The sequence below is a fragment of the Lepidochelys kempii genome, chromosome 5, assembly GCF_965140285.1.
Source record: "Lepidochelys kempii isolate rLepKem1 chromosome 5, rLepKem1.hap1, whole genome shotgun sequence".
NCBI lineage: Eukaryota > Metazoa > Chordata > Testudines > Cheloniidae > Lepidochelys > Lepidochelys kempii.
In genome coordinates this window covers 46,800,907-46,810,874 of record NC_136384.1, presented here as the reverse complement: position 1 = coordinate 46,810,874, position 9,968 = coordinate 46,800,907, and positions in this window count along the sequence as shown.

Genomic DNA, 9,968 nt, shown 5'->3' with positions numbered 1-9,968 from the left:
ATAAAACATCACAACCCTATAAAGTCTTGATCATATCCAGGTGCCAGTCCTTTCCGATTGTAGGCTGCTTCCTTCCAGTTCCTGCTGCACAAAGATATTCACAACTATTCTATGAATGTCTCCTGGGCAGCTGGGTTATTCATCACTTCCCTTCCCTAAGGCGAGATGTAGCCATGTAAAAATATGATCCTCCACACTGGTAAGGCTTTCAAACATAGCCTATGGTGGACTTAGAAATACTACTGGTACTCTTGGAGAGCCCAGATCCCTTTCCTTTGAGAAGAGTTTACACAAAAGGACATCTGCGATGAAGGATTAAATCACATTCAGCAGCAGCAAGTTTGCAATGTAAAAATGGTGAATACTTGTCCTAAGACAAGCCCCACTTTTTATACAAAATTGAACAGTGTAAGCCAGGCAAACTATGGGAAAGAGCATGATGTAGTATATTTGAAATACATGTGAAGTATATTTGAAAATTCAGCTGCAAAATATTAATCCCTAAAGCTGAGGTCTGTAGTCCTTGCAAGACTAAGCCATTTTCTACTCATTTGCCAAACAAAATAGAAGAATGTCTGGTGCATACCCTAATATAGAGTAATAAAGAGCTTGTATTATATCTGTGCCCTCAAAAATTCTCCACTCTATGTGACCTCAATTCACATAATTAGCAGCATATAGCTTAAATCTAATTAAGAGTCAGTTGAATTAATCTTCTCTCGCCATGTTTATGGTAGCCTCTGATGTTAATTTGATTAAAAAACCAAAAACAAAAGAGAATTACTTTACAATACCATGGTAGAGTACTTCAGAACCACCAGACTTTAACCAAAAAGCCATAATTAAAATCAAGAAAATGTTGGAAACACAATACCAAAACAAAAGTTTCAAAAATATGTTCACTAAATGTTAATTGCTTCACTGTGCCTTTTATAATGCATAATTCACATGCAGTGATTAAATGTCTAAACAAAACCAACCAGAGATACTTATCCCACAATAATACATCTGTTGCTTATTTTTGTAGTGGCATAAGGTTTTAGCCAATGGAGTTGTTTGCTTTAAAATGTTACCACTAGAGGGTGCTCAAATAGCAGTATTGCCAGACTTTCATAAATTGCTCTTCTTATCTTGGCTAGAATGATCTGCTTTTATGCAGTTATTAGTGGCCTTAGGTTTTGCGTTCCTAGTTGTTCTATTTTTTCCTCCCATCTCTTTATTTAGCGCTTCTGTATGCTGAGAGGGTCCTGCTGAATCAGCTACAAGTGAATCATTTACGTGAAAAACATCCCAGTGCTATTTTAATGGTGTTTGTCAACCCAGAGCAAATGGCACGTCCCCATTGTACCTCACCCCACGTCAGCACCACATATTGCTCACCGCTTCCGGAAGTGAAATCTGCATTAAATCAAAGGATGAAAATAGTTGTGGTGCACTACTGGGAAGAAGATTATTTCCAAGGGATCCTACATGAACAAAACTGTAGTACTATCCCCTATATGAGAAAGCAAACATGCATTCTTTCAAATACATCAACATACATTTTCTTTGCTATGGTATATTCCAGGTCACAGAGTTGCTTCATCAGCCGAGCTAAAAGTGCTAAGCAAATATACCATACTCACCCACATCTCATGCATGTCATAATTATTACAATAGGCACTCTGCATTACACAACGCTATACAACATCCCCATGCTGTGTTAAGATATACTGATATTCATCCACCTTTTGTAGAATCTCTAAGGACCTCTCCTGCATACTATTGTGTGCTCTCATGGATGAGTAAGGGAAATCCTCCTCAATCTGTGAATACGTGGGCAACAGGTGAAGCTTCCCCTTGGGGAGGTTAGCCCCCTGCCTCTTCCAGCGAAGGCCACACCCCTGCTTGCTGCTGTCAGCCCCCCCCCGTGGCGCAGACCAGGGTGAGGGGACTGGGTGCTTGGCTCCTCTCCCCCATGGTCCCCGCCGGGGTAGAGGGGGGAGCAGAGAGCTCGGTTGGGGCCACGGGAGTGGGGCTGAGAGCTCGGTCTCAACTGGGGTTGAACGCTCAACCTCAGCTGGGATCATGGCAGAGTTCTCGGCCCTGGCCGGAGCTTGAGCCGTAGCCCCTCCCCCATTCTGCCCCTTCCACCTGCGGCCCCGCCCCCATTCTACCCCTGCTTTGCCTCTTCCACCCCAAGGCCCCACTCCCCAGACACTTCTACCCCCACACCATGTGGCCCTGAGACCAGAAATGCTCTGTGTCCCTGCCACAGCCCTGGGGTCATGGAGGGGGGAGATTTTTCCAGGGGCTCCAAATCAACCCCCTGGTGGCGCAAGGTTTGGGGAGACTTAGCCTCCCCCAGCCTCCATTATGTGCTGCCCATGTGTGAATATAATAAAAATGTCTAACAGCCAGCAGAAGTGGGAGACATGAGGGGATAGAGTTGCAGGTTTGAGGCAGACAGAAGCAGGTTTACCTCAGAGTCCTGAAAGTTGCAAATACACAAATATCTCAGAAAAATTCTCTAAAAAATATGTACGTGTTTCTTAAGTAAAATTAACCAGGGTCACCGCAAATCCAAACTGGTGTGATTCCTCTGGGAATTTGTTTCCTTCTTTAGCTTTATATTTATTAAACATTATTATCTGAAACCTCCTGCTACAGAAAATGTTAATCTCTTCCTATGCATAAGAAACACACTGCCATTTAAAGGTCAAATTTTAAAATGGGCTCCATCCTGGCTTCTAGATTTGCGCCTGTGGACTTTGTGTACACAATACTTTGTGCAAGCAGATAACAGAATGTAAACATCTAGCTTCCTGATGTGTGAGCAAAAATGGTTTGTATCTGCTAAGAAGGTATAAATAGTGATTTGTGGTCACAAATAATATTGCACACAGAATTACAGGTGAAATTTAGAAGCCATTTTTGAATATTGAAAGCTAAATTACACTTGCTAGAGGGGGTTTTCAAGAAGTCTGTAGGATGGTCCTGGTGGGCCCCACAGATTTTGCATAATCACTCCACTACCACCTAAGATGTTCCTGAAGGAGATGCATCTCTTGTTCCTTCTCTTCTTCATGCCTCCTCTTCTTCCCCTTCTGTAGGTCAAAAGCCCTTAGCTGGTTGGGACATTGATTTGCTTCTGTCTCTATCATTTCCCAAATTTTCATGACAGGTTTCAGAGTAGCAGCCGTGTTAGTCTGTATTCGCAAAAAGAAAAGGAGTACTTGTGGCACCTTAGAGACTAACCAGTTTATTTGAGCATGAGCTTTCATGAGCTACAGCTCACTTCATCTGATTTTCATGGAAGGTCCTAGTCTAGGACCTTCCTTAGCTGATCTTACAGCCTCTGCAAGATAAACATATGATGTCGCTACTTGACATTTTGAACTGCCTGTGTGCAGTGGTATCACTGATTGGCATTTCTCAAATTGACTCTCAGGTTAGCTTTCAAAGTGTAATGAATTGAGTAATTGTGCATTGCAACCATGCCTCTTTGTTGCCTTAGATGTAGTATTGTTTCTTGTCCCAACTTCTGCCTTTTACAACCTGCCATGGTTTGTTTGGTTTGAAGTTCTGCTCTGTCTGTCTCACTCATCACCATGGTATCTGAGCACCTTACAAAATTACATAAGTCCACTGTGTAGTCTGATCAGTGCTGATCTTTGCTTTACTCCCCTTTTCCCATAGATAGGAAGGGAAACAAATACTGCTAATTGTATTGTTGCAATAAATCAATAGTAAAGAGTCTTAAATGTTGTCCGGAAGACAGTGAGATGCATACTCATCCCAATCTGTTGTGTAAGGGGGTGGATTGGAGTTGTTGGTCTTGTTTTCTTACTGTTTAGATGGCAACATGCAGTTCAGAAAAAATATACACAATGCCTCTCATATATCCCCTCAGGAACTGTTATATTCCCCTATGGTTTCTATTTAAAGGATTTTGCCCCTTTCTTTTTTATTTCTGCTCCACATATTGTTTCTGTTCAGACCTTGACTTACAATTATACATTACAATTTCATGTGATTTCCTCTCCCTCCCCTTTCAAATAATGATCCAGATGGTCCTCAGCATAAGCTTTTCTAAAAGTAAAGAGCTCTGGTCACTCCAAGAGCAATGGTATGTTATATTCTCATAATTGTTTGTACCTTCTTACACATAACTCATAAAATATGGGAAGACAAAGAAAAGATCTGTGCTGTCTGAGCTGAGGCCATCTGTGGATAGTTGGGATCTGCAGATATGAGTATCAATCTCTTGACACAGTACACTGGGATTAGACACTGGAGCATATAAAGACAGGGATTCTCTTCGCCTCGCAGTCTCTTCACGATAGTTTCACTCCACACTTGTTCCTCCCTTCCCCTGCCCCGCTCACCTTCCTCCCTCCCCTTTTTCTTTCCATTTAACTGATCCCCTTTTAAGTAACCTCCCCCCAGGCATGGAACTAACATGACATTTGCCACCATCACATTGTTCACTCTGCTTCTGGGGTCTACCCCTTGCCCCACCCTGTGTCTGTCTTGTCTATTTAGACAGTATTATCTCATTGTTTCCTTGTATTCCTTCATCTGTCTGCATCCATCCATTATCTCTTGTCTTATTCTTTGATTATAAACTGTCTGGGGCAGGGGCCATCTTTTTGTTCAGTGTTTGTACAGCATCTAGCCCAATGGGGTCCTGGTCCATCATTGGGGCTCCTAGGTGGTACAGGTAATACAAATAATAACAATAACAACTCAGGTACGTTACATGATTACAAAAAGCTGAAAAAACTCAGATTGAGATTTTATGTATTGAGGTAGAGAGCTGTGTGGTAGTTTCTTAGCTACAGAATGAGAGAGATTTCAAACACATGCATTACATGCAGTCTATATTTCTTATCTCCACATGAGTTTCAGTTGTAAGCATAGTAATAATGCTGCCTTTGTACTTGTATAGCACAGTTTGTCCAATGATCTCAATGAGCTTCACAAATATTAATGACTTACGCATGCAGCTTTTATCAATCAGGGCTGCACTACACTGAGTCCTGTACTGTTCAGTCATGCATAGTTACGCACAGGCACAAACTACATGATGCAATCTGAATTTACTAATGTAGATTAAGCAGTGTTAAATAATTTCATTGTAGATTGTTTTACCATGTCAGTATGAATGTTTATATGTGTCCCAAACACTTGTTTAGTGCTTTGTTTGAGAGTTCATGGAGACAAAGTGATTAATCTTAATTCTTTCTTTTGTACAATAGCCAAGGACTCTTGTCCTTCTAAGTACTGTAGCCCAGTGCTTCTCAATCAGGGGTAGGTGTACCCTTGGGGGTACTCAGAGGTCTTCCAGGGGGTACTCAATTCATCTAGATCAGTGTTTCTCAATCTAGGAGTTGCAGCTCCCCAGGGGCTCATGGGACAGGTTGGGGGGGTAAATGAAGGGCCAGCATTAGGGGATGGCAAGCAAGGCTTCAGCCCCAGGCAGCAGGGCTTGGGCTTCAGACAAGGCTCACAAATGAAAAAGAGGCTCAAGTAGCACACTGAAATATAAGTACAATATTTATATTCCAATCAATTTATTTTATAATTATATGGTAAAAATGAGAAAGCAAGCAATTTTCCAGTACTAGTGTGCTGTGACACTTTTTTGTATTTTTATGTCTGATTTTATAAACAAGTAGTTTTTAAGTGAGGTGAAACTTGGGGTACGCAAGACAAATCAGACTCCTGAAAGTCTGGAAAGGTTGAGAACCACTGCTGTAGCCTTACTTGTATATACAATAGGAATGTTCATATCTTTCTGTTGGAACTGACACCTTTGAGCAGTGTCTAGCCTCCCAAAAGAAGTCGAATTTTTGAAAAGGGGTCTTCCTGCCCTCTAAATAAAGAGATGAACATTCCTGGTCATGTGCTATAGCAAAGTGTAATTTGTTCATCGTTCAATGGGAAATTCCCCCAAGATATAACTTGGAATAATTTTGTAAAAGAGGTAGGGGGCACTGAATTGTTGGGGATGGAGGATTTCTCATTTCATGTTGCTTTAATATCTGAGTCTACTTCAGAAGGGTGAAATACATTTCATTTTTGAAAGATGTCTTTTGAAGATGCAACAATATACATTTAGAGTTATTTGGGATTTCTAAGCATCACCTTTTAGCTTCAGAATGTATCCTGCCTCAAAGGGGGGATTTTCTGTTTTTATTAGACGCACAGGGGTCTTCCAGGGTCAGGAGACCAAACGATCTAAGAAATCTGTATGTTATGCAACAATGAGAAAGATAAGATAACATTCATTATGTTAACATCAGTGGCTGTAGGATAGGTGCTCAGATAATGTGGTTATGGATGTCCTCAAAATACCCTAGATAGATTACATTAAATTCCTTTCTTCTCCAAAAAATGTGTACAGTACGCTCCCTTGCCATCTCCTCTAATTGTTTTATAAAGGTCTGTCAATTGGTTCTATATTCCAACCATTCAGGGTTTACAGGAATTCTGTCAGAATTGCGCATAGGTCCATCATTTCTTTAACTTCAGTCAATGAGCTCTTGTTTTGTTACTGCATACATTACTCCTCAGATGCACATTACTCTGTGTAGAAGCGAGACCGCTCATTGATGTTTGTGTTAGCAATACAATATGTCATTTTTGTTAAAAAGAAGTTTTCCTAATTTTAATAGAATATTTAGACACTGCACTATCTTTTTATGGATTTGCTTCACAAGAACATAAAGGGAACCCAATCACATTTCAGAACGTAATATAAGTAAAAATAAAGTGATTGTCTAATAACTAAATGAATGACTCAAGGCAAAACAAGAAACGACGGTACATGTCATCAGATTCAATTTATATTTGAGTTAAAATAACATGGCATTGACTGCACACAAAGCTTAAACTGTCAAAGGTTAAGTAGGGCAAATTAAAAGTGAATTTAACAACGGATACACTCTGAAGCCTACAGATAACAGAATTGATGCTGGATCCTATGGTCCTTACTCATACCTGTAGTCCTAACAAAATCAATGGGCCAGATAAGTTGGATTATACAAAGCTCACAGGAGGTCCTTTGAACACGGATCTCCATTTCCCATAAGGATGGAAGGTCAGTTGCCTGTTTAGTACCATCCAGTTTCCTCTGCAGGGTTACAGATCCATAGCTGCAGATGGGGTGAGCTGGGGCAGCCAAGAGCAGGGGCTGTGGATGACAAAACCCACTTCTGTGCACTACCAAAAAGCCAGTGCAGACATAATGCAATCTGGGGCTTCTTGAACTCTTCTTTTTCCTCTCCATGCTGAGGGAATACCTCATAAGGGGACTATGGAACAACTGCAGTTGAGGAAACCTTGGCAGGGTGGCTTTTTAGACCTGTGCTGAGAGCTGGGATGAGCTGCAGAGTATCCACGGAGCTAAGGGAAGGAACTGTCTATTCTCCAAGGGAAAGAGGGAAGAAATAACAAAGCTCTTCATGACTAAATGGTCCTAGAAAGTCTCTGCAGGGGAAGGGGTTTCCACCCTCTATGTCCCAGGATTATTTCTGTATGGGCATAGGAGGGGAAAACTGAGCCAATGGCCACTGAAATCAATATGGCTACATGCATGGATATGTGTTGCAGGATCAGGAGCCTAGACTGCATCATAGGACAAACAGCTTTATCAGGCTTATGTATGCCTTTATAACAACTATAGCTGCACATTCAGGAGTGCAAATCTATTGTTATTATAGAAAGCCACACTCCCTTCTCTGAAGAATGGCCCTTTTTATGTGTTAATGACAACAGCAAGTATAATTTTGAGCAAATGTTTTCCATGGCATGTTTTTGTAGGACATCCTGCTGTAGTCCTACCAAGCTGTATGCTACCATTAGCTGATCACATTCTCTTATGATATATTGCCATCAATTCATGATCTCATGGTTAGACAGGTGTCCCTGCTTGTCCTTGGCAAGACCTTAAGATCCGAGGAAAGGTGAAACAAACATAACTTCAAACCTATCGGGACTGTGTAGTAATGAAAAATAACAATCATAAGGAATAATATCGGCAAAGAGTCCTGTTATAGACTAACAGACGTATAGGAATAATATGTGCACCCTCACTTATGAATATATATTATTATAATATATGAATCCTCACTTTGTGGTCTGCCTCAACATTCCACTGGCAAATCCTGAAAGAGCATGTTGGCCTGACTGGGAAGGTACAAAAGGAAACACATTGAAAAGCCCAGAGGGAAACTGCAAAAGATCTCAGTTTGACATTGCTTTACAATAACCAACGGAAGCTGATTTTGAAACCTGCATGTAAGGCTAGATTAAACCTGCCACTTGTGAGGATGCATGAGGGATGGGGAAGGGTCTTGTGCCCCTGTGCTAAGGTTAGGCACAGGCACAGTCCTTACTCCCAGGGAGCTTCCTTCTAGAGCCCCAGGGATGCAGGCTATCCTAAAACCCAATCCTGCATCTCTGATATCAATGGCGAAACTCCCATTCATTTCAGTGGTGCAGGATCAGGGTCCTGAAGAGAATGGAAATGAGGTGGGTCCCCTTTACACCGGCCATTGGAGATGGATGGCTACAAAGAGGACAACATGCTGCATCCTCCTTAAGGATGTTTCCGGAGATGCACTCCCTGTGCATGCCAAAGAGCTCGGGGAGGAATCGTTTCTCCTGATGGTGTTTCTTCTGAGAGCTCTCCCTGGAGTACCAGCAAGTTAAAGAAGTATGGGCTGGATGAATGGACTATAAGGTGGATAGAAAGTTGGCTAGATTGTCAGGCTCAATGGGTAGTGATCAATGGCTTCATGTCTAGCTGGCAGCCGGTATCAAGCAGAGTGCTCTAAGGGTCGGTCCTGGGGCCGGTTTTGTTCCATATCTTCATAAATGATCTGGAGGATGGTGTGGGTTGCACCCTCAGCAAGTTTGCAGATGACACTAAAATGGGAGGAGTGGTAGATACGCTGGAGGGTAGGGATAGGATACAGAGGGCCCTAGACAAATTGGAGGATTGGGCCAAAAGAAATCTGATGAGGTTCAACAAGGAGTCCTGCACTTAGGACAGAAGAATCTCATGCACCGCTACAAACTAGGGACCGAATGGCTCAGCAGCAGTTTGGCAGAAAAGGACCTAGGGGTTACAGTGGATGAGAAGCTGGATATAAGTCAACAGTGTGCCTTTGTAGCCAAGAAGGCCAATGGCATTTTGGGATGTATATGTAGGGACATTGCCAGCAGATCGAGGGACGTGATCGTTCCCCTCTATTTGACATTGATGAGGCCTCATCTGGAGTACTGTGTCCAGCTTGGGCCCCACACTAGAAGGATGTGGAAAAATTGGGAAGAGTCCTGCAGAGGGCAACAAAAATTATTAGGGGACTGGAACACATGACTTATGAGGAGAGGCTGAGGGAACTGGGATTGTTTAGTCTGCGGAAGAGAAGAATGAGGGGGGATTTGATAGCTGCTTTCAACTACCTGAAAGGGGGTTCCAAAGAGGATGGCTCTAGATTGTTCTCAGTGGTAGCTGATGACAGAACAAGGAGTAATGGTCTCAAGTTGCAGTGGAGGAGATTTAGGTTGGATATTAGGAAAAAACTTTTTCACTATGAGGGTGTTGAAACACTGGAATGCGTTACCTAGGGAGGTGGTGGAATCTCCTTCCTTAGATATTTTTAAGGTCAGGCTTGACAAAGCCCTGGCTGGGATGATTTAGTTGGGGATTGGTCCTGCTTTGAGCAGGGGGTTGGACTAGATGACCTCCTGAGGTCCCTTCCAACCCTGATATTCTATGATTCTATGATATTGCAGCACCTCACAACCTTCAGCATGGAGCGGTGTCTATCAATGTCTTGACCCATATTGTTTTGCTTTTCCTATTTATAACTTAATTTCTAGAGATTTGCAATGGTGGTAGTGTGGGGATTTTGGTCAGGCAGCTGGTGTGCTGTGAGCACTGCTTTATCTTGCTGTTCACAATCTTCTCACTGTTA